This window comes from Pinus tabuliformis, chromosome 1_2 (genome assembly GCF_031772625.1).
Source record: "Pinus tabuliformis cultivar Carrire ecotype Pingquan chromosome 1_2, CPIR1, whole genome shotgun sequence".
In the NCBI taxonomy this organism is placed as follows: Eukaryota; Viridiplantae; Streptophyta; class Pinopsida; order Pinales; family Pinaceae; genus Pinus; species Pinus tabuliformis.
Genome location: NC_142298.1, coordinates 1,351,626,020 through 1,351,652,053, shown reverse-complemented (window position 1 = coordinate 1,351,652,053; position 26,034 = coordinate 1,351,626,020). Strand labels below are relative to the sequence as shown.

Here is a 26,034-nt window from a genome sequence, read left to right as displayed (position 1 = left end):
GCGAATGGCAGACAAGTTTGACAGGTAGGATGATCCGCGCGCGCATTTGGCCAAATGGGCCCAAGCTTATGGAGAAAAGCCCTAACCTAAATGGGTGCACTTGTTCTGTCATACCCTGGATGTTGTCCCGATGAATTAGTATGTAGAAATAGAGCTCCGCCATGGGATAGGCGAATGGGATATCCTGCGCGAAGGGTTCATGATGACATTCAGTTTTGAGGACAGGTTTGATAGTATTGATGAAGCGCTACAAGAGGTGAAAGCAACAATCTTTAGGATACTGCAGGATCCTTTAGACTTGATTCATCCTGAATGGGTTATTCAGCTGAGTTGCGCACGAGAATGCTATAATGTGACCACTGAAGAAGAAGATGAGGATCCATGGAGGATTAATATTCTGGAAACAGAAGGCCACCGCGAGGTTAAGGGACCACAGATTGAGAACCCTGATATAACCGCGTCGTTGAAAACTAAACAAGTAAACATTGGTATGGAGGCAAAACCCAAATTCGCGAAGATCAGAGACTACTGGGATGATGCAGTGGTGGATAAGGTCACTGAGTTGCTCCGCGAATGCCAGGAATTATCCCCACTAAGTTCACACATCTTAAGGCGATAATCGGGGACCTAGGTATGATGAAGATCACGTTGAAACCTGATGTGAAGCCGATTAAGCAAAGGCCTTACCATCGCAATATGAAATATAAGGAGAAGGCTCACTTAGAGCTAGACAAAATTCTTGCGGCAAGTATCATCGAGCCTGTTGAAAGATCTGACTAGGTAAGCCCAATGGTAGTATAGGAAAAAAAGCAGAAGGATGAAATAAGGATATGCGTGGATCTCAGAAAGCTGAATGATGCTTGCATGCATGATCCTTTCCTGACTCCATTCACTAATGAAGTGTTCCACAATGTAGGTGGGCATGAAGCATATTCCTTCACTGATGGGTTCTCGGGATACCAGCAAATCAAAATTGCACTGGAGGACAGGAGCAAGACAACCTTCGCGACCGAGTGGGATTGTTTTCAGTACAATGTAATGCCGTTTGGATTGAAGAATGTGCCTGCGATCTTCTCACATGTAGTTGTGGCTGTGTTCAAGAATTTATTCATAAGTTCCTTGAAGTATATTTTGATGACTAGACCATGTTTAGCCTAGTTAAACACCATGTAGCAAGATTGCGCCTGATGCTAGATACCTGTCGAAGATACCAGATTGCGATCAATATCAAGAAGTGTCTGTTTTTTGTTCCTTTTCGGAACTTGTTGGGGCATGTGGTTTGCAGATAGGGACTGATGGTAGACCCCACAAAGATCACGGTGATACTGAACTTGGAAGTGCCGAGGAGTGTGAAACAGCTGCGTGCTACCCTGGCACATACGAGATATTACAGAAAGTTTATCAAAGACTATGCCCAGATCACCACACCTATGGAGAAATTGTTGAAGAAGGATTTCACATTCTATTGCAATGATGACTGTAAGAAAATCTTGGAAATATTGAAAGAAAATATGGTCACCGCACTGATTCTAGTCTTCCCGAACTGGAAGAAAGAGTTTCATGTGCATGTCGATGTGTCATGTATAGTGCTGGGAGCAGTATTGACATAGGCTGGTAGAGAAGGCTTGGACCATCCTATCACATTCGCAAGCCAAAGATCACCAAAGCGGAGAAGAACTATTCTACCATTGAGTGCAAAGGGCTAGCTATGGTGTGTGTGTTCCAGAAGTATAGGCACTACTTGTTGGGAGGCCATTTTAAGATGTATATGGATCACTCCACATTGAATTACCTGGTCAATAAGCCTGTGTTGGGGAGGAGAATCTGTAGGTGGCTCTTATTGTTCCAGGAGTATGATTTTGAAGTTGTTGTGAACCCTGGACGACTGAACGTGGGACCAGACCATCTGTTGCACATCGAAACAGGGTAGGAACCTGCTAACTTGGAAGAAGGGTTGCTTGACGCGTAGCTATTTGCAGTGTGCGTCCTGGATGGTAGTTTTGAGGATATAATACATTTCCTAATGGCAGGGACTACTCCAGAAGGATACATTGTCCAGCAAAAGAGGGAATTAGTGGTGCGTGCGACAAATTTCTCTGTCATTGCTGGGCATCTGTACAAGATCGGGACTAATGAGATATTGCGACAGTATGTACCTGACTTTGAAAGAAGAAGCATCCTTGCAGACGCTCATGGGGGAATCGCGGGAGGACATTATGTAGGAAGAGCAACCAAGCAAAAGATTCTATGCGCAGGGTTGTGGTAGCCAACCCTTCATCAGGACTCAAAAGCATATTGCGAGGCATGCAATGTATGTCAAAGAACTGGCAGGCCATCACAGAGGGATGAGATGCATTTGAATCCACATATGAATTTGAAACCCTTTGAGAAATGGGCGATAGATTTTATAGGACCCATTCAGCCCCAGGGAAAGACAGGGGCAAGGTATATTATCACCGCGATGGAATATTTAACTCGTAGGGTAGAGGCGCAGCCGGTGAAGGATTGCACAGGCGCAGCCACTACAAAGTTCCTCTTTGAGCATGTACTGATGTGATTTGGTTGTCTAAAGATCTTGATGAGTGATCGCACTACGCACTTCATGAATGAGACGATTAGCGTGCTAACAGAGGAATTTCAGGTATACCACCAGAACAGCACACTTATCACTCGTAGGCTAATGAGATGGTGGAAGCGTTCAACAAAGTGCTCAAAAACGCATTGACCAAGGTTTGTAATGCTCAGCGAAGTGATTGGGACCTATGCATACCTTCAGTACTGCGGGCTTATCGAACGACATGCAAGAAGTTGACTAGACAAACCCATTTTAGGCTTGTCTATGGTGTTGAAGTGGTGATGCCTATGGAATTTATTGTGCCTAGCCTGCGCATAGCAGCACTCATAGGTATGAAAGATCACGGAGCCCTAGAGGAGAGGCTTGCATAGCTAGATGAGTGGAAGGAAGAAAGATGTTTAGCTGGATTTCACCAACAGGTCCAAAAGCAGTGTGAGAAGGCATATCATGATCGACATATTAAGCTGCACATATTTAAAGTAGATGACCTGGTTCTGTTATATGATAGTAAGTTTGAAAAATTCCCAGGGAAATTCAAGATGCACTAGTTAGGGCCTTATGTTATTAAGGATACTACTGATGGAGGAGTGGTACAACTGGTCAAATTGAATGGAGAACCCTTCCTCAGAAAGGTGAATGGCAGTCGCTTGGAGCCATACAACGACAGTTCGACCATGTGACTAAATGAAGGTAGCACAGTCTTAGCGCTTTAGGCAGCTGAAAGGAGGTGTGGGACTATAACTACACTAGTCGGGTTAGGGAGCTACGCGATTGGAAGATGGTGTGAAGCAAGGAAGTGTCACTGGGTCCGCAGCAGCGCGAAGGGAGCTACACTACCCAGGGAAAAATTGCACAGGTTGGCTAGAAAGTGACCGTTACAATCACTGTTCATGAAAAGACGATAGAAGTGAGGCTAAATGGAGTGGGCGACCAACATTTAAGACGAAATTTATGGCTTAGATCCTTGAAAATTTGCCGCCAATCTGGCATTAATGAACCGATTTTGGGGGGAATGGTTGGATTTGAATTCAAAATGCCCTATAAATTACAAATGGTTGTCCAGCAAGAAACACTTGGCATTTTGAGTATTCACTTGTTGAGCTCTCAGACACCTATGGACCCAGAGTTCTTCGAGGCTCTCAAATAGACTCGTACATTTGTGAACTTGCCTGAGACATCCCGAGCACTGATAGAGAGTGTTATGTCAGCACCCCTAGAAGTTATCAATACAAAGCAATTAGTAGAAGAGCTAGCACACGAAATGGAAAAACAGGTAGAAGTAGCTGCCCCCGAAGTAGCCACTCCGGAAGTAGCCGAAGTATTACCAGAGGTCCCTAAATCCCTGAGAACGCCGAGACCAAATCCAACCCCAACCAAGGAAACCGTGTAGGACAAGAAGGGAAAACAACCTACCATATCGGTGCACGTCTCGCCAAGGCGAAACCCACTGAAGCCCACTGCACAAGAGAAAGGCAAGGCTATAAACCTAGAAGCCGAGGAGGAAGATATCGAAGACATCCCGATGGACGATGACGAAGTGGGAATGGAAGTAGAGGAGGTTGAAGCCCAGGGTGTCGACCCTATTATACAGTTGTTGGAGTATGTCCCTCCGCGCAAGCCTAAATCCAAGGTCCCAAAGGACATTGATGAGATTAAGACTCCCCTACAAACACCTCTGTTGTCGAATGAAATTTTCTTCGACAGTCTGCACCTGGCACGAGTGTCGATACTGAAGCTAGAAGACTGGCACTTGGCGGACTACAAAAATTTCCCACACCTAGCGACTGAGAAGCTGATGCACCGCATCATAGATACAAATACGGGAATGACAACATTGGAGCCGTGGAGGTGACTCAACGAAGTGGAAAAGGTAGGGTTTCTTAACCTACTATGGGTGTCGCACTCTAACCACACCCTGATAATGGTTTTCGTCATCAAGCAGCTGTTGTTCTTGGTGCATGATGGGTGTCTGTGGCTGGAGGAGATGATACCCATCATAGACAGGTTAATTCACTGAATAACGCGCCTGCCATATATAGGTGAGAATCCAACGATGATCTTTGGCGACAAAGGTGGCGAGTAGGTGCTCGCAGAGTCAATGGAGGAGAAATTTAAGCTGGTGAAGAAGCCACGCGGGTATGCTATCTCAAGCATCTTCCCCCCCGCTGTGAAGGTAGCAACGCAGATCCTTGCAGGGAAGGTGTTGCGGAAGTGTCGCGTCGATGAGGTGCCAGCGCTTATCGTCACGCTCGCACAGTAGTGCAAGGAAGGAGTCTAGTTTAACTGGTTAGACTACCTTCGTGGAGAGTTCCTAGCGAACTGTCGCGAAGCACAAGAGCTCAGCAAGGCGTTCCACTACGCATGGCTCATATTGTCGATTATGCTAGTAGCATGGGAGCTACTAGAGGATAGCTAGTTCCCTTCTGTCGCGCAGACCTCCCTGAAGCAGTGAAGTATGCTTTGTTGTGGGTGACCAAGGACGTGCAACGAGTTTGGGGCAGCAAGATCTTCTAGATATTGATGGAAATGAATATGAGGATGGCCATCAATCGTAAGCCACGATTGTTGCCCAGGGTGTACGCCAACCTACAGGGCTACACCGAGTTTAAAGCTGATTTCCATCGAGTCTCCATCAGGGCGTGGAAGGACCTTATGCAGAAGTAGTACGACTTGTTGTATCTGGCCACAGATGATGCCATTGATGCGGTGCTTGATCAATGGCCAGCGGAGTGGCGCACTACCACAAACTTGGTGGTGGGTGGAAGCAATTCCACTACATAGAAGAAGAAGGAGGAGGCCAAGCTGAAGATGGTGCAGCTGGTTGAGAAGAGGAAAAAGGAGGCCACCAAAAAGGCCCAAGTAGAGCAGGCAGGAAAGGAGGCAGGAAAATGGACAGGTGGCACAGAGCGAGGCTTTGACAAAGGCGCTCGATCACCTTCACCTGAGACTGAAGAGGAAGACACAGAACAACACAACGTAGACCCTTAGGAGATGTCCACCTGCATTAAGCGACTCAGAGAGTTGGAAAAGGGAGGGTCCAGAAAGAAATCCAAGGCAACCAAGACCTCGCTGGACCCTATCACATTGACAGAGGACGACTTACATGAGATCGATGACACTGTCAGAGATGTCACCGCAGAGGCCCTGCAGTAATTTGAACAACAACAACAGATCATCCTAGGGGCCATCCAGACTGGGTTGCAGGAGTTGCAGACCCGCGCATCGCAGGCTGATACGGTGTCTACCAACTTAGCTATCGACACTTCAGAGGCTGCTGATATGCTACGCACGAAGGCTTCCAATGCAATAGTGCTGCCGAATGGAGCACTAACCACGGAAAATGAGGCTGGTAGGCCCACTGTTAGCGCCTTAAAGGGAGTTGGGCTGAACCTGGCAGTGTATCCGCGCAAAGCACTCCACCTTTTGCAAGATGGAATAATTGTAGAACTAAGGGCCCAAGAGCACCACGCCCCCTAGGTGATCAGCGAACAATGGATAAACAATGAATAGATGGCCCTACAGAGAAATGTTGCCATCGCCGCTGAGACCGAAGCGACCAACCAAAGCAAGACAATTATGGAGGTCATTGAGGAGGCATGCAGAATGGTCCTAGAGTTGGTCATTCCGAAGGAGGAGCCCGTAAAGGTTTGCATCCACAAATTGACCACAAGGGTGCGCGACACTCGGATTAAGATGACACGGGTTCAGTTGGAGTTGAACCTACAGATTATAGAGCTATAGTTGAGGGCCTAGCTTTCAACACCGCCAGAAGTAAAGGAACAGTGAGCGACTGTTGTCACAGAGGCAGTCACAGTGGTGGAAAGTGCAGTAGGAGACTGCACACAGTTGTTCAAGCAATCATTTGAGGTCCTGACAAGTTTGCAAGAGGACCCAAATGTACCGAGGCTAGAGATGGAAGCGCGTGAGCTACAATAGTGCTACAATGAATTTAAGGGCACAATGCAAACCGGCGTGTTGACACAGAGGCTAGCCAAGCTACAGGAGGCCAAGTAGCTGAAGGAGCAGGTAAACACAGCACTGCATAAGAAAGAAGTGCTGAAGGCATGACTAAAGCCCTGGTTGGAGGAAGCTTACGCAGTCACAGGAAATATTAAAGGCAAGCTTGCGACTCTACAAGCGACACAACAAAAGCTTCAGGCTGACAGCACAGGAGTAGTGACCAAGAAGACAGTGGAAGATGTGAAGCAAGCAGTAGCTCAATGCACGGCCAAGGTCGCGGTCATACGGGTTGAGCTAGATGGGCTTCGCATAAATATTTTTCCGCTTACCGAGTGACTCGAGGGCAGGTCATGATGTTTGTGTTGGGGGCTTGTTGGGAGCGAGATCCCCCACGGGCAGTTTTGGGGCTAAAATCCCATGTTTGAGTTCAATTTTGTAATAAAATGGTAAAGTCTCTGCATTTTATGGTCGTAGAGTGCAAATGTGTTATGTGTCATAAAGGGTAGTCCACCCTTAGTTTTGTAAAGTAAAGTCAGTTGTAAGAGATCTACCCATGGTCCGCAAACCATGAGATTGTATAAAAAGAGCTAAGCTCTAAGTAGTTTTAAAAAAGACATAAAATGATCGATCATGTAAGAGAGTTGTAGCTCTGAAGTAAGAAGTTTAAGTCTTGGGCTGTAGCATAGGTAAAGGCTCTGCAGCTGAGTGTGCAGAGGCCTAGGGTAGAAGTCAACAGCTAAGTGCGCGGACCCTTGCAGCTGTGTGCACAAGGTGGACAGAGATTGTACACACTTGAAAGATATCAATGAAGAGAAATATTCAGCAATTCCTATATCTTTGTTCTATTAATGCATCTTTATATGTTATGTATGAATTTCCTTTATTATGCTTATGTGATGTGCGAATGAATGCAATTACGTTGAATAATTGAATGCAATTACGATTATCTATTTTGTGGTGTTAACTAAAATTATTTGATAAGATAAGCAAGTCACTTAGATTAATTGTGGAATCTGCACGACACGTTGCCATAACAATGCAAAAGTATCTGAGCAGTAGGTTAGGGCTGCGCGAAGGTTGATCATACCCTTTCGCAAAGTTATTGAAGGCTGGAATAGAGGGCTAGTCTTGCAAGCTCTAGAGCGAAGCAACTTGCGTGAAGGAAGGGATAGAGGGAATCAAACGACATCACAACCATCTTAGGGTGCGGAAACTTGGTTCCAGCATCCCCTCATACAACTTCGAGTGAGACTTTGGTCCACATTCCACAGGCTGATGCCGAAAGGGCCAGTAGTGTATGGATTTGTTTGGCTAATTAACACTGAACCTAGGTTAGGCCCCATCAAGCCAACATGATATGTAACCGACACAATCATGTTGACAAGATAGATTTACGTTGTCATGGATAACTTGATAGGGATATTTGTTGAAATCGAGCCATGTATGATGCTCAAATTTCATATGAGTTTCATTAACACATCATTAAATTGTTGCATGTTGGTTTCTTTATGGAAAACATAATGCAAAATCCTATTAAAGTAGTGGAAATTCGTGGTTTTCCTAAAAACTACGAAGATCTTCCTATTCAGAATGATTTCCGCAATAAGGAAAAGGTTGTTCCATAATCTTTGTATGAGTTGGACACAAATCATCCATTAAGCATAGAAACATGGGTTCAGAGCGTGAACCATTTATCCTATGGATTCAAAAACAAAGGCAATTATAGTAGACAATTTGTTTGGTTCATAACAGTGATATAACAGCTAACTGAAGTATCCATTATATACATTGTTGAAACAATAAGTTCACGGATAAATGGAAACCATTTTTGATAAAGTCGACTTGAAGGATCCCAAATGGAAGCCATATGTTTTCATCATTAATGACATAACAACAAATTTTCCAATGATTAGTGAAGTATTTCAATGTTGCACTTTGTTATGCCTTTCGTCCAATTTGAAAGCATGGTTGAGGAACATTATAAAAGGAATCCTTCTGATAAGCCAAATGTCCTTTATTATGCAATACCACATGCCACTCGCATGCAAAATTATATTAAAGGATGGAAGACCTCTCTAACTAGGGCCTTCTCCAATTAGTGCCTAATTCGAAGCACATAGCCAAGGCTTTGAGAAGCCCTACCCACAAGCAGTTCCTACGGATTTCAAACGCACGTTATAAGTAGAGTACGTTAACATATCAAGAATAAGATGCACAATGCTAGTGGTGGAAATTTTAACAGTAGATATCATGTTGGGTATGGAGCTTGATTATTTTCTTGCTTCAAAAGTCTTTATTTGAGTTGTGTTTGGATCTTGGTTTTTGACCGGGGATTTGGATGGGCTTGGCCCCCACTAGTGCGGACTGAAGGTTTGCATTGTGAAATATTGTAATTTCATAGTCAATTTGAGTCATTCATTAAGCAAAAGATCTGAGAATAGAAGTTATGTTAATTTATGGTTTTTTCCCTAGAATGAAACCCTTGCTTTATATGAGGGAATTGTATTGCAGCCGTGTGAATTATTATTCTGTGTGAATAAAATAGAAGAGATTGTGTGAGAGCGAAGAGGAAGTTACAATGGATTTATTGTAAGTTGTATCGGCTTAGTTTGTTGGATAATATAAGAAAAAGAACTTGTTATTTCTCCATAGATGTAGTCCATATTTGATGAACCATATATATCTATGTCTCTATTGTTTTATAATTTTTTACATTTTTGTTTCCGCAATAATTTATATGTTTCATTACTCTATTATTTAATTTCTAACCCATTCTTCAACCATCCTCAGATAACGACGCAAATAAACTGCCTTTTCTTGTGACCCATTTTGCCATTGTAATCCTAGCATGGGTGTGACAACGCTAACTTCTCCACTTTCTTGCGCTGGCGTGGGATAACATGAAAGGGACTATTTGGATCCATCATAACCAAAGTATAAATGGGAAAACCATGTTGGCCTCATAATTTTATTGACATTCACTATGGTGATTTATGAGTGCGCGGCAACTCTATGTCCAATGCATTGGTTTATTAGTTCACTGCATTTTCTTTTGTTAATAGATTGAATACTCCCATGAACAATCCATATCTATTTGAAGGGTTTTAAAATTATGGGTATGAATGAATATGAACCACTTTATCTTGAAATTAGATACTCCTATGAAGACATGAATATGAGAACAAGCCAACAAATTCCAATGTTGTTGGTTGAAATGCAAGTACTTAATGAAGCCATGTAGCGTGAGGAGGAAGGAAGCCATCACATGTCGGAAGCTGGAGGACACTTCCTTTAAGAGGATTCAAAGGTTATGTGACAGAGAGGATCAATGATCGCAAGGATCACTGCGCTATCATAATAGACTTAGCGTTGTCATGAACAATCTTCGTTCCAACACTGTTGGATCAGTTGCATTACCTGCTGTAGCAGCGGAGCCTTTGACAGTAGGCATATTTCCCAATTTTGTGATAACAATGCTAGTATACCACATTTTTTTGGGACTAATTTTTCCACCGCCGCCTTACTCCTATTTCTTGCCATGCAGCACAAGGTATTCACCTAGTGTTGCAACTATTAGAATTCCTCAGGGATGAAAACCACCTACGATCTTCAAAAGGGAACACGTGTCCATGCCTATCTAATAAAAATGTTTCAAGATAATCCATATTCAAACAGGATTAGCACACAAAACATTTAACATAACGTGTGAACAGAGCCTGGTTATTTAACTATGCTAAACGGTTTCGATATGAATCATAGTGAAGTGATCCTTGAATACGTTGGTGGTAGCCAGAGGCAAGTAGTATAGTTCATATCATGACCCTTGAAGCCCAATTTTAATGGACAAACAGGTTAATTTGTTTATGAAAGCACTGGAAAAGAAGGCACTAATAAGGACGCTCACACTCCTAATCTGCTTACAGGAAATTACTATTCTAAGAATTGTTCCACAGTCTGATCTTGCATCAATTTCGCAAGGAAATAGATTCTTGGGATTCGTAGCAATATGGGATGCTCTTCGCAGAAGACAAACCTAGAGAACAACGATAGTCGCAACTTGGTCGAAAGGTTTGCTAGCTAAATCGATTAATTTGGTGCCATCCTGAATCTTTTGAAAATGAGTAATAAGGAGTCAAAGGGCTCTGAGTATGGGCATGAATACAGTCAACCATCAACATCAAGAGTAGAGGATCCTACTAATAAGGGCATGAAGAAATTTTTGAATATAACAGATTAATACGAAAAACGAAAAACGTGACAAGGTAATAACGACCTTGAGAGAATGTGGGCTTGTGTCATCCAATTTTATTTTGGGAATTGACTTCACGAAGAGAAATGAGTGGAGTGGGAAACACTTTTTAATAGGATGATTTTACTTGAAATTGGAAACATACCAAATCCATATGAGCAAACAATTTCTGTCATTGGACGAACCCTGTCTCCATTTTATGAAGATAATACGATCCCCCGCTGCAACTTTGGTGATGCATCTACACATGATCATTATGTATTCGACTTCTTTCCACACCATCGACCCTACTATGGATTTGAAGATGCACTTGCTCGTTACAAGGACATTGTGCCATATATGAGACTAGCTGGACCAACATCTTTTGTTCAAACTAATCAAGTGGCCCTGGGAATTATGGAAAAGAGTAGTGGACAATATCACATGCTTGTGATCATCGCCGATGGATAGGTGACGAGTAGTAATACAAATGTTGGACATTTAAGTCGATAAGAACATAAAACAATAGATGCTATAGTTACGGGAAGTCAGCTTCCTTTATCTAATGCGTTAGTTGGAGTTAGTTGGAGTTGGAGATGGACCGTGGGATGCAATGCAACAATTTGATGATAATATCCCTAAATGAGCATTTGATAATTTTTAGGTCGTGAACTTTACAAATATCATTACCAAAAATATGTCTCCTTTCGAGAAAGAAACCTCATTTGCACTAGCAGCACTAATGCAGATTCCATTTCAATACAAAGCCACGCAAAAGCTTAATCTTTTGAGTTGCTATGCAGGAAAGGCCCTAGAAGTACTTCCATTTCCTCCTCCACTATCAGTAATTCAACATGATGCAACCAAAAACCATACATATCCCCACAGGGGAGAAGTTATCTATGTTTGATACAGCGATAAGGTACAAAAGTGTAGGGCATGGTAAAATTGTTCTTCTTGGAGCTAAATATGGTAGCGGAAGTTCTCGAGATTGGGCTGCAAAGGGTCGAATGTTGCGAGGTGTGAAAATTGTTATCGCAAAACGTTTTGATCATATTCATCACAATAATTTGGTTGTCATGGCCATTATTCCATTGTGCTTCAAATTCGGTAAGTGATGCTAAAGAAAACACTGCAAAACCTTCCACCATAGAGGAAGTTAATATTAGTAAGATTGTCAAAGACTACTTTTGTTGGAAATTCATAAAGAGTATACATAAGTAATCTCTCATCTCAAGTGAAGAAGAAATATCTCAAAGAATTATTTAGCTAACATGGAAATGTGTTGGGTGTAAGAGTCCTTTATGATCATTAGTAAAGTAGAATTTTGGTGCCTAACATGCAAGATTATGAGGGGAAATTGATACATCAAGATGAAAGCACCTCAAATATCACAACAAATGATAAGTTTATTCTACATGATTTCCACGTGGCTGAAGTTACAAGACAACAATATGAAGTCTCTCAATTATTAGAGAAGAGGGATCCTGTCAAAATGATTATGTCAATTTGACAAGTTCTGTAGGTAGCACCGCAGTAGTAAACACTTCATATATCCTACTGAAATAAAATTAGCACTTGCACATCATAATTATGCCGTCTCTGCGGTGTGGTCTCTGCGGTGTGATAGATCTGCCGTCCCTGCGGTATAGATCTGCGGTGTGAAATATATATCTGCGGTATAGATCTGCGGTTGCCTTTTCCTTTACTTTCTATCTTGGGAATCTCACTGTGGTCTCAGAACCAGTGTTGTTCGATTATGAGTTTGAGGCCGAAAGGCCATTCTGGTCAGCGACGGATGAGACCATTGCTCGTGAGATTGTGAGGTTATCGCATCAGCGCCCAGGTCCCAACGGTCATTGTGTTGTAGTTTTATGGTCGAGAGACCATTCTTATCCGCGCCAAAGGGTCAAGATTATTCTTGGAGGCGTCTTTTATCAATATTCAAATTCTTGAATGATCACGAACGATGATTATATATACGGTATAGATCTGCCGTCTCTGCGGTGTGATAGATCTGCCGTCTCTGCGGTATAGATCTGCGGTGTGGTCTCTGCGGTGTGATAGATCTGCGGTGTGGTCTCTGCGGTGTGATAGATCTGGTGCAGATCTGCGTAAAATATGGCTCCGAGCTTCGCAAAAATAACTGGTGGCTCATCCGCCTCTGGAGGGCAATCTCCTGCCCATATCGTAAGTGAAGCCCCAGCTCCCACTATCCAAGTGGTCCAGGACTCACTCGATGAAGCTTTGAAGTTCTCCGAAAGTGCCCTAATTTGCCGGTTCAATGGTTTTTGGCCGCGGCTGATAGCACTCCACAATTGGATCTCGGAGGTATGGAAGCCTATCATTTCTGATGAAATTAATATCTACCCCTGTGCTAGAGGTTTCTTTATAGTAGATTTTGAAAATCCTGAAAGCAGACAATGTATTCTAGATTCCGGCCCTTGGTTTTGGGAAAAATCAAGCCTATTCATGAAGCCATGGAACCCATCATTCGATCCCTCTACAGTAGTGATAACCTCAGCACCAGTTTGGGTGAGATTGCCAAGCCTACCCTTGCATCTCTGGAATCTCTCCTCGCTAAAAGCCATCAGAAATGCAATTGGGAAATTTTACTGCAGGTGCCCAAAAACAGAGGAATATGCCAGAACCACATATGCACGCATCTGTGTGGAAATGGATTTCAGCGCCGGATTCCCAGCTGAAATAAACCTAACAAGTAAAGACTATGTGTGGAACCAGAAGCTTGATTATGAAAGTGTCCTCTTCAAATGTCGATCGTGCTTTGAGACGGGGCATCTAGCCAAAAATTGCCCAAAAGCCTCTGAGAAAAATTTTGCTAGAAAAAACCACCACAGATCTACATGGTGGGAAGGAGCACAAAAAGAACACTACACTGTCATCAAAGAAGAATATTCTAGAGAAAACTCTGAGTCACAAGAAATCAAGGAAGAAGGAAACAACTCTCAAAGCAAGCAAGGAGAAAGCCCGCCCCAACAAATCAACAGTTATGAGGATTTGAATACCGCAGAAAATAAATCTTCATTTAACAGCAAAGCAGATCTCCTAAACCAAACTTCTCCGACTATAGATCGGGAAGCTAAGACACCAATGTCCCAAGAACCAGAAGAGATGAAGGAGATGCAAGACAAAGGAAGTTGGAAGACCGTAGAGAAAAGAAAGAAAGCTACAACACCAATCTCGCCAAGAAAGACGAGGAGCCAGACAAGTAAAAATTAAGAAAATTGTAGGTCTGATAGACCAATTTGGTCTCAGTGGACGTTAACCATCATCATCATCATCATCATCATGAGCCACTTTGGGGCCAATTTTGGTGCCCTCATTCATGAAGGCATGCCAAAATTTCCACCTATTGTAAGTCTTTATCACATTGTAAATATTAGTGTCATGAAAATAGAGAAATTCCAAAGTCATTAAAGGTCATTAGAAGTTGAATAGGCTATGAGGTAATTGAAAGGTCATGGGGGGAGGTGAATAGTCACCTAACCCATTTGTATAAATATATCCTCACACCTCTAAGGAAGGAGCTTTTAGCACTTGAGTCTCTTAGCATAGTTATTAGCACTTAGGTAGCTTTGGGCATTCTTGCTCTTGACAGATTTTAAGCTGAGTTGTGGTTAGGATAGGGGATTATCTTAGAGTTGATATGAGCAGTTTGCCTTCCACTATTGGATTTTGATGGACCTGTCGTACATGTACTTAAAGTTGTAGCATAATCAATGAGAAGCTCTTAACTCCTGGCATAGATTCCCATGCACTTTCAAGATGGTTGTAGTGGTTATTCGGTACTTCTATTGTGTTTGCATGTATTCTTTCATGTGGCTTATATGTTTATGAACTAGTTCATATGTTATTTATCAATTGTCTACTTGAATCTTTCATATTTCATTCCACGCTAACACTAGTAACCAATTGTAAACTAATTTGGAATTAACTTCTAGTACTTATCATTCTTGTATGTCTCACGTAATTTTAGCTGATTCATTCCTCTTGAGGCATACTTCTTCTTATTGTTTTGTTTTTTAGATCTTCTGCTTTGTATTGCAAGTGTATAAATTGTGGTTTGATTTCATCCTCATTCTTTGAGTATTTCATAATTTCCCTTATGATAAAATCTCTTTACTTGAAATCCACGGGAAAAATAACATGGTGGCAATCAAGCCTACATACAGGATGGGACTCCTATCCCAAACAGTGTGAGGTCTAATTTAGACTCTACACCAAGGAGGTCCCCTTACTGTTGGCATTACATTTTCCCCCATCAATTTTTTGGAACTAAAAGAAGATGACGAACTAACACTATGGAGGCCATATCTTAACATTCTATCTTGAAATGGCTCCTTCCCAAAACCTTATTCTAGCTTTCTTTTCTAGAATAGAACATGTTACAATCCTCATCAAGATAATAAATATCTTGTCAAAGACTAAATTTGATGGCAAGGGTGAAATCTCTACATCTGAACATATCCTCCAATTTCTTGAAAATTGTATCTCTAAAGTTGTGTGTCATGAATGTGCAATATGTAGATTTTTCATGTTAATTTTGAAGTTTACATCAAAACATGGTGTAAAATGTTGTCAACTGCATCTATACATTCACTTAAGTAATTCATTGATGAGTTTCTATCTGCTTTTGAAGATTATAGTCTTAAAAATTCATTTCAAGATAATAGTGAGGTTAGAATGAAGCCACATGAATTACAGGAGGATTTTTCCAATAGTTTTCACAATATTTGTTATAGAAATACTGAGAGAGATATGGATTGGCAACATTTAATCAGAGAGTTTACATGATTGATGGGTCTTTCTAAGGATCAATTTAAATTTGAACTAAATATTGACACTCAATCATAATTTATATGATTATAGTACTTTTCAAGTTACAAATTAGCCAAACTTTTTATCCCTACTTTTGTTATGCCAACATTTGTCTCTTTTTCATGCGTGAGTGAAGGAGAATCTCAGAACTTGGAGGAGGAAATTCTTGCCTCAAATATCTCTCATCCTCCTTCACCTTCATTAACCAATGAAATTATCTCTTGTGCTAACAATGAAATATCTATTATTAGTGATCTAGGTAATGAAGAAATCTTGAATGAAAAGTAGAAAAGTCGTCTTATCTCCGAATTTGTGATAAATTCCTCAAAAGTGTAACATGATAAAAGTGAAATCAATAATCCATCTCTTCATTATCATGTTGATGTATTTTATGTTGATCACGTTGATCTTCCATCAGAAACCATCCCTAAATCTCCTTCTGATTTGCTCTTATCTTTACCTCCTCACTATGACTAGGACATTGTCTTGGATAACAGTGAGTGCTCAAATAGTTCCATAGAGAATTACATTAATGTTGATTTTTTGACTCCTCAAGAGGATATGCATCTGAGAAAACTAAATTTGAAATAAGGTTTAATGGGAAACGAGGTTTCTTCAAGAAAATGTATTCATCTTGTTTCAGTCACAACTCATTACTCTTTGTATCCTATTTTTTTATGGTTTTTCTACACTTGAAATCACTTTAAACCCTCTATATTCTCATTTTGTTGGGCTAAATTGGAATTAGGCACAAGATAGTGATGTATTACATTTGGAATTCGAAAATAATGAATCTACTACTCATGTCCCTTTTGATTTTCAACCTTTAACATGGGAAGCAACTCAAACCATTCATGAAATCTTTGAGATTGATTCATCTTCATGTTTGATCCAAGAGTAATATTTTGTTTCAAATGATAAGTCTAATGATGTCAAAAAATCTAATCAAACCCATAGATTCAATATTTGTCATCTTGTTAATAATGACCTTGCTAATATATTTTAAGTTGGTTTTCATATACATTTGTTGATATTAATACCAAGCCACCAAAATTTGATTGTCCAACATTTGAGGGTTTATATACTTGTTAGGAGATTGAGGAACTTTAGCTGTCGCTAAAGTTTTATGTTAGGACCTCAAGATCTTGATGACATATATGAGTCTGACCTAGTTAGGGTTTGTTTGCAAGTTTCTCTTTGTAGATTTTTTTTCATTGAATGAATGATCATCATTGAAGGATTTCTAAGGTTTTCAAGTTACTCATTCTTAATATCAAGATAGAATTTCCAATTGGTTAGAAGAGTCATTTCTAGTAAACTCTTATATAAATAAGTAGCCTCTTATTTCTCTTGTGCTTGGTATGAAGGAAAATGTGAATGAATGCATTTCTTTAAGAGGTTTTCAGGGTCCTCAAGTTTACCATTCTGTATATTAGGATAGAATTGTAGAGTGGTTAGAAGAATATTTTTTGTTACACTCTTCTACCCATAGGTGAGACCTTGTTTTTATGCATGGTGTAATGGTAAATATATTTGTTTTTCACATTACTTTATAACGACATTGATCATTGGAATCTATGTGTTTGCTGGTCAAGAGCAACTCGAATGGCTCCACTGCAGGTTTGATTTCACATGATCTCAAGATTTTTTGGGTTAGATTAGGTTTGGGGCTAGTTTTAGTTTTACTACTTGCTTACTAGAGTAGTTATACATGCATTTATTTTTGTAGCTAGTTTAATTCCTTCCACCTAGATTCAATTTCATGTAGCTTTAGTTTCTCTTTGCATCTAGTATGTCCCATTGCATTACTTTTTATTTTAAATTTAGCATTATTTCTCTGCATTGCATTCTACATTTCATTACTTTTAGCATTGATTGTCTACATTTCTTTTCATTTCATTGCATGCAAGTTTTATTTCCTTCATGGCATTCTCCATTTACTTTTCATTTAGCTTTGTCTCCTTGCATTATTTTTCTTTACATGTAGCCTTCATTTCCTTAAGCACATTCCTCAAGTACTGTCCCATATAACCTTATTACTTTGCACTATTATTTCTCTTACATTCATTTTAGTTTAGCTTTCGTTTCATTGTCCATCAGCTATCTAGTTAGCATTATTTTCTTGCATTTCTCTTTCAAGCTACATTAGTTTTATTTCTATTGCACTGCATGGTTCACTCATATTTTTCATTGAGCCTTGTTTCTTTGGGTTGCTTCATTTTGTTTCATTCTTGTACATAAATGAAAACCCTAAAAGAGCTTCCTTGTTCACCCTACCCAAATGTTGAAATCCCTAATCAATGGTTGTGCATGGTTGTGAGATTTATGCTAAGAGGAAATCATTCTTAGATATTGATATTGAACCTCATCCTAATATATTTTCAATCAGTCTAATCTATTAATGAGGAAAATATGATTTGATACTTGTGGGTAACTCTCAATAGTTCATGTTGTTGGAAATAATACTGAGGGGGGGGGGGTGAATCAGTATTATTAGGTCAATTATTTTTCATTACATAATCAGATTTGCATACGCTACTTCAGTTAGTAAAAATTGTGTATGTATGCAACTTGCAGTTAAGGAAACTAGCGTATAAGAAGCAGACTTGTAATTTAAATTATTCCTCAGATGTTGTTCATTAATCTGTGCATCAAACCATATAAACAATAACTGAGAATAGTAAACCAGAACAAGCAGTCACACATAAGAACACAAGATATAAGGTGGAAACCCAATGTGGGTGAAAACCACCTGCTGCAATTCTTCTCTATCTTCTTTTAATTAGAAACTTCTTTTTACAATGATTCTGTACCGGTACAGTTTTATACTAATACGCAGGCTGCTACCTGTAGAAGGCTACAATCTTCTCTCGTTCTCCAGCTTCTTCTGGAAGGGAGCTATGTTAGGCCCCTATACTACTAGTGTAACCCTTTATTGTTATTAGTACAACCCACTTATTATATTTATGTACCCATGTAGTGCCCATATTGTTACTATTGTGCCACATAGAAGCCCACTATTGTTATTATTGTTCCCTTACATTATTATCATTATGTTCGCTCTGATTATGTTATGACCCCTTAGACTCCTATATATAGAAAGGAGGTCTTTTCATTTGTATCATCCAAGAATTGTTCATTTGTGTAATGTAAAGGAGGTTGCCCCCTCGAAGAGGCTGAATTCTAAGGCGTTAATCTCTCTTTTCTATCTTTTTGTGAGCTGGTTTCATAACATTTGGTATCATAGCTTTGGATTCTAGGGTTTCGTTGCTCCCAACAGGTCATCGTGGTATTTTCGCTATAACTTTTTTTCTGCGACATTTCAGAAGCAAAAATAAAAACCCATTTGAGAAGACATCGCACTGAATCTCGGGTCCAAATTTCAGAACTTTTCGCGCTATATTTGCGGAGATATGATCTGAGGAAGTTGGTCTTCTTGCAGACTCCTGAATTACATTCCAAACAGGTGACCTGGGGAAAATCGTCATAAATTTCAATCCGATGCCCAAAGCTTTGGATTCTAGGGTTTCACTGCTCCAAACAGGTCATCGTAGCATTTTCGCTATAACTTTTGTTCTGCGATGTTTCAGAAGCTGCAAAAAAAGTCCATTTGAGAAGAAATCGCGCTGAAGCTTGGGTCCAAATTTCAGAGCTTTTCGCGCTATATTTGCGGAGATATGATCTAAGGAAGTTGGTCTTTTTGCAGAATCGTGAATTACATTCCAAACAGGTGACCTGGGGAAAAGCGTCATAACTTTCTCTCTGGGGATCGGATTGAAATTTAGTAAGAAGGTACAGAAAGAGGACGGACTGTAGTTTCTTGTATGCATTTTTCATATCCAAAGGTCGAAACAGTGACTCGTGGCACGTCATACAAGTTCGCTCTACTGAACTAGTCTATAATCAAGTCACTGTGGGAGATTGTGCATAACTCTTTCTTGGAGAATCCAATTTGGATCAGACTGGCGGCATTGGAAAGAGGACACAGAGGGCTACTACAGATCGCAATTTTAGAACTTAAAGATCCGAAAGTACAGAGTTACAGTTGTTTCGTGATCGAGCACCTAAAATCAAGAAAAAGAAAGATGAGGAAGTTTGATGGCAAGGATCTAGTAAATTGGATACTTGAGATGGAGCACTATTTTGATCTACATGGTGTACCACTATTACAAAAGGTATGTATTGCATCTTCATATTTAGAACCGGATAAATTTTTATGGTATGAAGGGCTTTTTTCTTGTAAAAAACTTGTTACGTGGTCAATTTTTACGAAGGAAATGATAGCACATTATGAGGATACAAAGAGAAACACTTTCTTTAGAGCAACACCACAACAATTGGAAAGAGTAAAAGGGCTTTGTGACATAGTGGAAAGAAAAATTATGGAAACCAGGAAGCATACCCCTCACAACTATAAAGATGGAAGTGTTGTTTCTCCCAGCCTTCCACAACCTACAAGGGTTACACCACAACAATTGGAAGAAAAAAGAGAAAATGGGCTTTGTTACAATTGTGATAGCAAATGCACTAAAGGTCATAAGTGTGTTGAGAAGAAATTATTTTACATAGAATATGAAGAGGAGGAAGAAAAGGATCAAGAAACATCAAAAGAAGAGGATATATGCCAGGACCCCACCCCAAATAAAGAAGAAATGAATCAAACCATATCTTGTAACGCATTGGCAAGAATTACCACTCCTCAAACTCTCAAGATAGAAGGACATATCAAGAAGAAAAAGGTGCAAGAAGTGAAAGATCACATCGAGAAAGAAGAAATGAATCCAACTATATCTTGTAATTCATTGGTCGAAATTACCACTCCTCAAACTATCAAGATAGAAGGACATGTCAAGAAGAAAAATGTTCAAGAAGTGAAGGATCACATTGAGCATAAAGAAAGCAATCCGACCATATCTTGTAAAGGATTGGAAGAAATTACCACTCCTCAAACTCCAGAGATAGAAGGACATAACAAGAAGAAAAAGGTTCAAGCAGAGAAAGATCACATCGAGCATCAACAACAAGTTCTCCAACTTTTAAAGGATAACGCCACTTCGGTGCAAAGTCAAATGAAACAACAGGTAGATCAACATCGTAGTGAAAAATGTTTTGATGTAGGTGATTGGGTATGTTTACTACTACATCTCAAGCAAGCTATTTATGAGAAGGAAATGTTGGCAATACTACATGCACTTAAAAAAGGGCAACCTTACCGAATGGGAAGACTCTTCAAGGATGAGGATGTGGAAGCATTCTTTTGTGCTATTTTTATTATCCAACCAGATTGGATTAACGAACTAAGGGATGAATGGAAGAAGGACGAAGAAGTATGGCCACTTATTCAAAAGTTGCAAAAGATCCCAATTCAAACAATATTGCCAGAAATTGAATAGGAAGGAAAAATCATATTGGAACCTGGAGCAGTCATAGAAACAAGAACCCGACAGCTACGAAATCGATCAATTTCAGAGTATCTCATCAAGCGGAAGAACTTACCTACTAAAGATTCCACATGGGAGGACAAGAATTTTATACAGAAGCATCAAGAACTACTCAAGCATTGCAGACAACGCTTTTTGAAGGAGAGGGGCATGTTAGGCCCCTATACTGCTAGTGTAACCCCTTATTGTTATTAGTACAACCCACTCATTATATTTATGTACCCATGTAGTGCCCATATTGTTACTATTGTGCCACATAGAAGCCCACTATTGTTATTATTGTGCCCTTACATTATTATTGTTATGTCGGCTCTGATTATGTTATGACCCCTTAGACTCATATATATAGAAAGGAGGTCTTTTCATTTGTATCATCCAAGAATTGTTCATTTGTGTAATGTAAAGGAGGTTGCCCCCTCGAAGAGGCTGAATTCTAAGGTGTTAATCTCTCTTTTCTATCTTTTTGTGAGCTGGTTTCATAACAAGCTACAACCCCCTTAGCTCATGTACTAGCTGAGGTACTAGTACGTAGGTGCTGACCTACAGAAGGATACAACCTTCTCTTTTCTTTCAGGGACCACATTTCATAAATTTTCAGACTGGATCCATGAATAACATCAATTAAACATCAAGTATATCTGCATCAACCAATCTCCTTTGCACCAAACAAAAACTGAATCAAATAGCCACTTCGCTAAATGTTGTACCCAGAAAACAGTAACAGTAACCAGACGCCAATTTTGAACCTAGAACACTGCAACAATAAACAGAAATAGCTAAAACATATTTCAAGAGACGTACGCTACTTCAATGTGTACAACATGCGTGCATACGCTGCTGAATTAAGGCCAACCTGCATATACGCTATTTTGAATTACAGAATCAGCATGTATACGTGCCTTTGCTTCGTTGAACCCGCGTACAGATCTATAAAAGATAATTTATCCTTTTCACTTATTCAAACATCAGTTATACCCAGATTATCAGATTTATAAATCAAGTCATGCGCCAAAAATAACAGATTAAAATCACACAAAGATACTACTATTCAAGCCTTAAGATCTTGATCCATCAATAGCACTTATCCTTCTTCTTGCACTCAGGTTCCTCCTTGATTCAGATCCAGCTATGCACCATAACCCAATGACCAGTATTCCAGATCTAGTTCTTCATAAGATATTCAATGCTTGAGTCAATGCCTTTGCCTAATGATCTCCTTCCCCTTTTATAGTCTTAGGCCTTACACAATACCAAGGTCCAAAACCATAAAGAATCAATACCTTGGACCAAATACCTGGGTTCAACACTTCAGACGAGATACCATGGTCCAAAACCATAGGTCCAAATACCAAGAACTAAATACCATGGACCAAAAATAAATTTTCCCACACGTACGTGCTTTTCTTTGCATGAAAGTGCGTGCATACGTATACGTGCCTTTTGATCAATGATCCCGTGTGTATACGTGCCTTGGTTAAGAGGAACCTGCGTATATCTCTTTTTCCTTCATTCTGAGAGCCTGAACTATGATCTGTCATTTGAGTGAGTTGCCATCAAGGACAACATCTGTGTCATAGCGCCAAACTTGTGTCATAATGCCAACAATCTCCCCCTTTGGACTTGATGGTAACCCCAAGTCACTCATAGACATTCTCCCCCTTTGTCATGAAGGGCAAAGGGTTATGCTCCCCCTAATTGTAGGCAAGGTTTGCGAGAAGATGTTCTACAAGAAGATACATAACTTTATACATCATAAATGACCTTCCTACTACCAAAGACTCACACATACATCCATCTCCCAACCAAGTGGGGATTGACTCATCCACCCAACCAAGTGGGGATACACCAAAAGTTTACACAAGATAAAACAAGAACATTACATTATCCATCCCAGGCATAATGGGGAAACCAAAGTAGGTCGTTACATGACCTTCATAAGAAAAGAAATACATGACATAGAGATGAAATATCTACAACAAGACTATGATAGTTATCAACAACTATCATCATCAGCATCTGTCAAACATCATTCAAACCAACAACCATGTTCTTCTTCTGCACCTATTCCCCTGAAACCAAAACACTGTGAACTTGAACCAAGATCTTATAGGATAATGCCAACAGTGCATTATTAGAAGAATATATATGCTCCCCCTGAACCTGTGCCAAATGGTCTCTATCAGACCTATATCAGACTCCTTTCATCCTGAGCCTGGCCCACTGTTTGTCTTCAAACCAACATAAACGTGACTGTATCCACATAAACTGGAGTATGTACACGGATTCTCCTCATTAAATTCACATACAACCACTTTTCTCTGAAACAGACAAGTTTCAACAACAAGATGATGCATCAACTACTCCCAGCTTCTGTCTGAGGTATTCAAATGTCTCCCTGGGCACTGGTTTGGTGAGTATATCAGCAACCTGTTCCTTGGAGGGAACATACTCCAATTTGACCTTTTGTTCAAGCACTTGTTCTCAGAGAAAACGATATTTGATAGGTATGTGCTTGTTCTTTGAATGCATGACTAGATTTTTTGAAATACTGATTGCACTTGTATTATTAGATAAAATGGAGATAGGTGGAGTACAAGCGATTTGAAAATCTTGCAAAATTTGCATCATCCAAAGGAGTTGTGTGCAGCAAGATGCAACAGCCACATATTCCGCTTCAGCTGTAGATAAAGCAATTGAACTTTGTTTCTTGCTGAACCAAGATACTAATCTAGAACCCATAAAGAATGCACCACCGCTAGTGCTTTTTCTATCATCCATGCTTCCTGCCCAATCTGCATCTGTATATGCATGAGGTGTGAGATCTGTATCTCTAGGATACCATAAGCCATATTTTTGTGTCCCTTGAATATATTTGAAAATTCTTTTAACCGCCTAAAGGTGTGCTTCTTTAGGATTTGCCTGGAATCTTCTAACTATTCCCACTGCATGCATGATGTCTGGTTGGGTACCTGTCAGATAGAGCAGACTACCAATCATGGATCTATAGGTTGGTTGATGAACTGCTGCTGAATCATCATTTTCATTGAGGCTGCATCCTGTTACCATAGGGGTACATACTGGTTTCGAATCTTCCATGCCATATTTCTTCAAGATCTCCTTGAGGTACTTGGTTTGTGATAAAAAGATACCGTCTTTATTTTGTTGGACTTGTAAACCAAGAAAATATGTCAACTTACCAAGCAAGGACATTTCAAATTCTTTCTGCATCACCAAAGTAAAGTTTTGACTCATGGCTTCTTCATTGGTTACCAAAGATGATATCATCAACATACACGACAAGTATTAGCAATTTATCATTATCAATTTTTACATATAGATTGCTATCTATTGATCCTTTTGAAAAACCTTGTTGATGGAGGTATTTGTCTAGATGATAATACCAAGCCCTTGGAGCCTGTTTAAGACCATAGAGTGCCTTCTTAAGTCTGCATACAAGTTTTCGATCATTTCCAAGGATGAATCCATCTGGTTGCTCAATATACACTTCTTCTTCCAAGTCTCCATTTAAGAAGGCATATTTCACATCCATTTCAAAAACGTTGAACTTCTGAAAGCTAGAAAGAGCAAGGAACATTCTTATGGCTTCAAGTCTAGCAACCAGTGCAAACGTTTCTTCAAAGTCTATACCTTCTTGTTGAGCATACCCTTTACAAACAATTCTGGCCTTGTTTCTAATAACATCTCCATTTTCATTCAGCTTGTTTTTGAATATCCATTTTGTCCCTATGACATTCTTATCGTTTGGTCTAGGAATCAACTCCTAAGTGATATTCTTTTCAATCTGCTCAAGTTCTTCATTCATGGCCTTGACCCAACATTCATCTTTGCATGCTTCTCTTACATTTTGTGGTTCAGTGGAGGATAGCAATGCTAGATAGCTTGAAGGTTCTGAAATAGCTCTTCTTGTTTGTACACCCGCCTCTTTCTGCCCCAAAATTTGAGTTTCTGGATGATTCTTCTGAACGTACCTGGATGGAGTATTTTCTTCTATCCTTATCTGTTCTTCTGGTGCCTCATGGGTTTCTTCTTCATCATAAGTCTGATTTGATGTTGAAGGATAGTCCTCATCATCTTCAAAATCTTCGGATTTTACCTGCCTAGGAATGTTTCCTTCTTCATCAACCACTACATCAATACTTTCAACAATTTTTCCAAGTATTTTATTTTAACACTTATATCCTTTGCTGTGGGGAGAGTAACCAAGGAGAATGCCTTCATCTGCTCTAGGTTCAAACTTGCCAAGGTTTTCATCAATCCTTTTGATGTAACATTTGCTTTCAAAAATTTTGAAGTATTTAACCATGGGAGTCTTACCATACCAAAGTTCATGAGGAGTTTGAGTGTTGTTCACCTGGGCATTTGTCTTGTTGAGAATAGTAGCCACAGAAAATGCAACTTCACCCCAGAAGGTTGCGGGAGTTCTAGACTCATCAAGCATAGCACGAGCCATTTGTTGAACCATTCTTTTCATCCTTTCCACTACTCCATTTTGTTGAGGAGTCCTTGTAGTAGAGAATTCCCTTATTATTCCATGTTCTTCACAAAAATCAAAAAATTCATTCGAGGTAAATTCCCCTCCTCAATCAGACCTGAGGCATTTGATTCTGTGATCTAATTCGTTTTCAACCAAGGCTTTGAATGCTTTGAAATTTTCGAAATCTTTGTCTTTATGCTTCAGAAGTCCTGTCCAACACATCCTTGAAAAGTCGTCAATGAACAATATGAAGTATTCTTCTCCTCGAGGTGACCTCTTCCTAGATGGACCACATACATCAGTATGGACAAGTTCAAGTGGCCTACTAGCTGATCCTTCCTTCTCAGGGAAATTAGTCCTGGTTTGCTTACCAAACTGACATGATTTGCATATTGTATTGTCTAGAATTCTGATGTCATGGAGATCACGAACCGCCTGATATTTTCATTCTTTCCTTATCTGAGAGAAGCTTAGATGCCCCAATCTTATGTGCCAT

General features: G+C 40.0%; 1 pseudogene; it reads left to right on the top strand.

The window, feature by feature from the left end:
- Positions 1–11,673, top strand: part of LOC149211244 (E3 ubiquitin-protein ligase RGLG1 pseudogene) — a 33,173-nt pseudogene extending 21,500 nt beyond the window's left edge.
- Positions 11,674–26,034: the final 14,361 nt, after the last annotated feature.